This window comes from Sciurus vulgaris (assembly GCF_902686455.1).
Source record: "Sciurus vulgaris genome assembly, chromosome: X".
Taxonomy (NCBI): Eukaryota; Metazoa; Chordata; class Mammalia; order Rodentia; family Sciuridae; genus Sciurus; species Sciurus vulgaris.
The window spans coordinates 96,135,488-96,141,468 of NC_136471.1; the positions used below are offsets into that span (position 1 = coordinate 96,135,488).

General features: G+C 41.1%; 1 pseudogene across 1 annotated transcript; it reads left to right on the forward strand.

Moving 5' to 3' along the window:
• The first annotated feature begins 1,022 nt into the window (after nt 1–1,022).
• Nucleotides 1,023–4,169, forward strand: LOC306651601 (RNA-binding protein 39-like; annotated as a pseudogene). The gene is made up of 2 exons: nt 1,023–1,241; nt 1,769–4,169. The product of its transcript is annotated as an RNA-binding protein 39-like (transcript).
• Nucleotides 4,170–5,981: the final 1,812 nt, after the last annotated feature.

Here is a 5,981-nt window from a genome sequence, read left to right on the forward strand (position 1 = left end):
GTGTTATGAAAATCTATGCCTCTTAGTGAATAAGCATCAATCATTAAGGGGTTTGTGGGACAAGAAAGTGGAATTCCTGGAGGACAGTAGATGGTGGTTATTCTGGATGGGTATTTATTAATCAACACCAGATTCTGGGATAAGTATTGTTGAGCCTGTGATGCAATGAGACCTTTGGAAGTGAGCAAACAGAGCACTCTGTAAAGGTCATTTATTGAGTGTGAAGTGCGTCAATGTCAATGATTGCACCTCTAGGAGATAGTAATTGAGAAACATAATTTAAAATTCTCTAATATCACCAGGCAATGGTGCATGTCCATAATCCCAGAGGCAAGGAGGCCGAGGCAGGAGGAGCAAGAGTTCAAAGCTAGCCTCAGCAAAAGCAGGGTGCTAAGCAACTTAGTAAGACCCTGTCTCTAAATAAAATACAAAAAGGACTGGGGATGTGGCTCAGTGGTTAAGCACCTCTGGGTTCAATCCCTGGTATCAAAAAAAAAAAAAAAGAAAAACCATCTAGAACAACTTCTTTGTTGTGTGGTCCAAACTGTGCAGTGAAGGATGTTTAGCAGTCTCCCTGGCCTAGATCTCTTGACTAGCTGCCAATAGCACTTCACTGTCTCATTGTGAAAACCAAAAATGTTCCAGACATTGCCAAATATCCCTGGGGCAGGGGGGATCAAAATTGCTACTTATTAAAACTCACTGCTCTCAAAATAAGACCAAAGCATCACACAGACTATAAATGATTAAACTCATCTGATGATAGAGAATCTCAGATTGGATATATAAATGAAATACAGTTCAGAATGGAAACACATAAAATGAAATTGAAAAGTTGAAAATGATAAAATAAAAGACGTTTTTGAGGCGAGAGTCCTTGCCGAGAGCTCTAGGAGACCCCGTGTGTTTGTGTGTGTGTATGTGTGTTAATGACTATTCGCTCGGGCCTAGTCCACCTCGGAGCCCGATATACGGGCTGGGCGGTACCGGCCTGGGCCTAGGGGCTTAACAGTAGCAACAGCGGCAGCGGCGGCGGCGGCGGCAGCAGTAGTAGTAGTAGCAGCGCAGCGGACTCGGGACAAGTACTACAGGCGCCCCAAAGCCCGCGTAGGCGTTTAGAGAAAATGGCAGACGATATTGATATTGAAGCAATGCTTGAGGCTCCTTACAAGAAGACTTGCCTAACGATATCTCACCTCTACTCCCACGAATTCACCTTTGATTCCAGTGTGAACTGTCAATCATAAGGGCGAGATGTGTGACAGCGGTGGCATCAAGCTCTTACAGTCCCAACCCTCCAACGGAAATGGGCGAAGAGCTCAGGAATAGCATCGGTCACAGGAAATCGATAGTGGCTGGCTGCTAGCATGGCCACTTGGGGCTTAGGCAGAAATAGAGCCATGGTACCGATGAAAGGGACCATAGCACTTGGAATAAAACTCAAAACAAGACTTCATATTTTATAGAAATTATATTTAACCACTTCAGCATTGTAAATCTGGATAACTTAATACCTAAACTATGTAAGAAAGTAAAATTTAACATGTTAATGTGGAGAGATTTTTAATTTTGTATCTTGATGACTTAATTGTAAGCAACAAAGTGGTTATACCATCTAAATTTTTTTATAGCCTTCCATGTTAAACTATAAATAAGTAATTAGTTTTAAAATTGTTTTGTATTTTCTTATTCCTATTCCCTTTACCCTTTGACAACTTGAAATGTTACCACTACGTCCTCATGATGTTCTTCTATCAACCCTGCTTAGGCTAAGAACAAGTTGAGCAGTGCTAACGGCCATGAAGAACGTAGCAAAAAGAGGAAAAAAAGCAAGAGCAGAAGTCGCAGTCATGAACGAAAACGAAGCAAAAGTAAGGAACGAAAGTGAAGTAGAGATAGAGAAAGGAAAAAGAGCAAAAGTCGGGAACAGAAGTGAAGTAGAAGCAAAGAAAGGAGACGAAGCCGCTCAAGAAGTCGAGATCGAAGATTCCGAGGACGCTACAGAAGTCCCTACTCCGGACCAAAATTTAACAGTGCCATCCGAGGAAAGATTGGGTTGCCTCATAGCATCAAATTAAGCAGACGACGTTCCCGAAGCAAAAGTCCATTCAGAAAAGACAAGAGCCCTGTGAGGGAACCTATTGATAATCTAACTCCTGAAGAAAGAGATGCAAGAACAGTTTTCTGCATGCAGTTGGCAGCAAGAATTCGACCAAGAGATTTGGAAGAGTTTTTCTCCACAGTAGGAAAGGTTCGAGATGTGAGGATGATCTCTGATAGAAATTCAAGACGTTCCAAAGGAATTGCTTATGTGGAGTTTGTTGACGTTAGCTCAGTGCCTCTAGCAATAGGATTAACTGGCCAGCGAGTTTTAGGAGTGCCGATCATAGTACAGGCATCACAGGCAGAAAAAAATAGAGCTGCAGCAATGGCAAACAATTTACAAAAGGGAAGTGCAGGACCTATGAGACTTTATGTGGGCTCATTACACTTTAACATAACTGAAGATAAGCTTCGGGGGATTTTTGAGCCTTTTGGAAGAATTGAAAGTATCCAGCTTATGATGGATAGTGAAACAGGTCATTCTAAGGGTTATGGATTTATTACATTTTCTGACTCAGAATGTGCCAAAAAGGCTTTGGAACAACTTAATGGATTTGAACTAGCAGGAAGGCCAATGAAAGTTGGTCATGTTACTGAATGTACTGATGCGTCCAGTGCTAGTTCATTTTTGGACAGTGACGAACTGGAAAGGACTGGAATTGACCTGGGAACTACTGGTTGTCTCCAATTAATGGCAAGACTTGCTGAGGGTACAGGTTTGCAGATTCCACCAGCAGCCCAGCAGGCTTTACAAATGAGTGGCTCTTTGGCATTTGGTGCTGTGGCAGATTTGCAAACACGACTTTCCCAACAGACTGAAGCTTCAGCTTTAGCTGCAGCTGCCTCTGTTCAACCACTTGCAACACAGTGTTTCCAACTTTCTAACATGTTTAACCCTCAAACAGAAGAAGAAGTTGGATGGGATACAGAGATTAAGGATGATGTGATTGAAGAATGTAATAAACATGGTGGAGTCATCCATATTTATGTTGACAAGAATTCCGCTCAGGGCAATGTGTATGTGAAGTGCCCGTCAATTGCTGCAGCTATTGCTGCCGTCAATGCATTGCATGGCGGGTGGTTTGCTGGTAAAATGATAACAGCAGCCTATGTACCTCTTCCAACTTACCACAACCTCTTCCCTGATTCTATGACAGCAACACAACTACTGGTTCCAAGTAGACAATGAAGGAAGATATAGTCCCTTATGTACATAGCTTTTTTTTTTTCCTTGAGAATTCATCTTGAGTTATCTTTTATTTAGATAAAAATAAAGAGGCAAGGGTCTACTGTCATTTGTATATAATTCCTGTTACCTTGAAAAAATAAAAATGTTAACAGGAATGCAGTGTGCTCATTCTCCCTAACTAGCAAATCCCACTGTATACAAAGCTGTTCTCGTTCTGCCTTTTAAAATGTTCATGTAGAAAATTATATTAAGGATCTATAGGAATAGCTCTAGGGGAACAAATGTGCTTTCTGTACAAAGGCAGACAGGTATGTAATGATGTTTTTAATGTTTCAGAAGCCTAACTTTTTACACAGGTTACATTTCACATTTCACTAATGTTGATATTTGACTCATGGTTTAGCAGAGGTTTCTGGAATACACATTTAGTGTATGGGAATTCAAGCCAGGTAAAGGGCTGTTTGGCTAGCATCTCATCTTGCATTTTGATCATTTGGCAAGAAAGGGAGATTTCAAAATTATATTTCTTGATGGTAACTTTTCAATTAATATATCTGTAAAAGTTTCTTTGTAAATATTATGTGTTCTGGTGTGTCTTAAGATTCCAAACAAAATGATCACTGCATTTCCTGAAGATGTTTAGTTAAGAGTCTGGTAAGGCAAAGAAGTCTCAGCAAGAAATAGGAAATGCAGAAATAGGTTTTGTCTGGTTGCATATAATCTTTGCTCTTTTTAAGCTCTGTGAGCTCTGAAATATATTTTTGGGTTACTTCAGTGTGTTTGACAAGACAGCTTGATATTTCTATCAAACAAATGACTTTCATATTGCAACAATCTTTGTAAGAACCACTCAAATAAAATTCTCTTAAAAAGGAAAAAAAAAAAAAGACGTTTTTGAAAGCATTCCGGGTCTAGATCTGCACTTTACTCTTGCTCTTCATATTCCAATTTGGGGAAGTGAATGGATTTCCAAAGGTTAAAGGTCATAGGATTTTAATTTGGAAACGTAGAAGAAGAAAAATGGTGGGGTATAGTACTCAGGAAGAGTGTGTGTTTTATGGGAAAGTATAGAGTCTTAATGCTGTTAGCTGACAATTGAGGTTTCATTTTGAGGATGTCTGTGAAAAAACAAGAAACCCTGCTCCTTTAGACTGTCTTGATTTAGGCAGGGATGGGGCAGTTATGGGGATTTAACTCAGAGGCACTTTACCACTGATCCACATTCCCAGTCCTTTTTATTTTTTATTTTGAGACAGGGTCTCACTAAGTTCCTTAGGGACTCACTAAGTTGCTGAAGCCAGCCCCAAACTTGCAATCCTCCTGCCTCAACCTCCCAAATTGCTGGAATTACAGGCATGCGCTGCTGCACCCAGAAACGGTCTTGATTTTAAATTGAAGTTTGGGGCTGATAGCAGATGAACTACATTCTTCTATTATTTTTGCCTGTAGAAAACTTAAAGCAGCTCTGTTTCTGGCATGATGAAGAGGGAAGGTTGGCAAATTCTCTCCCCAAAAGCAATCCTAAAAGCTGGGGGGTGGGGGGGAACTGTCAAAAGCATCAGTTTCAGCATCCTGGAATTTGACCAAATTCATACTACAAACCGAGAAGTGTTTTAGTCATCAAAAATGACTCACCTTTGGCTCTGAACAGTGCAGTCTGTCCTGTTTTCTTTGTTGTTGCTGTTTTTCCTAGCATGCTTTTCATCCTTCCTCCTGCTCTGTTTGTGGCATCATTTAACCAGGGTAGGGCGGACAAGACATGGGAATGAGCTTCACTGTTGCTGCTGCTGCTGCTGCTGCTGCTGCTGCTGCTGGAGATGGCTAGCATGATTTGGAGCATGGTCAGTTACTGTCTCAGCAACAAGCAATAGAGAGTCAGCAATGCCCTTAACCTGAACTTGTAGGCTGTTTGGGGCAAGTGTTAGACTGGTCTGCTGGGAGGTGAGATATCCATAGGGGCCTTGATAAATTCTCCCAATATCTTGGGCAAACTAGAGACTATGTACATGGGTGGCAGAGATAACAGCAGACACTAATTGCCCAGCTACCCTTGATCTACTGAAATTGCATATGCACAGGGGAGGCACAAGTAAGCCCAGTGATATGTAAAATCCAGCTCAGGTTTCCAAAAGGCCTGAAGTTTGAAATGTGTTCCCAAGTCAAATATGGCTTGACATGTTATAGCACAACCTCTGATAAATCTCTGGCTGAACACAAAATGTGTAGAGTCATGGGGTAAGTAACCCCTAGAAAGCCAGTGTTAAGCCAGGCACCATGGTTCTGTGATGAGCTGACAGATCTGGTTCCATGAGGATGTTATAGGCCAGACTCTAAGGGAAATGACTAAACAGACTCCATTTTGCTCTGAGACTCCATGTTATGTAGGAAATAAGCTTCTCCCATGGGAACACCCACCTCTGTACCCATCATCAGTTCCTTAGCGTGACATGTTTAACAACACAGAATGACAATTCCTCTGTAAAGAAAAATTGCTCTCTTTTGATTTCTGTTGCTCCTAAACAATGTGATGTTAGTAACCATTCTTTAGTTTATACCTAGGTAAGGGTCATTTTGACCCACTTCTCCCTCTGCTGATGATCTCATGATGTTAGTTTGTAATTTCGAATCATAGCAACAGACACTTATGATTGATGAGATTTTTGGTATAAGAACCCCTGCAACCCTATGG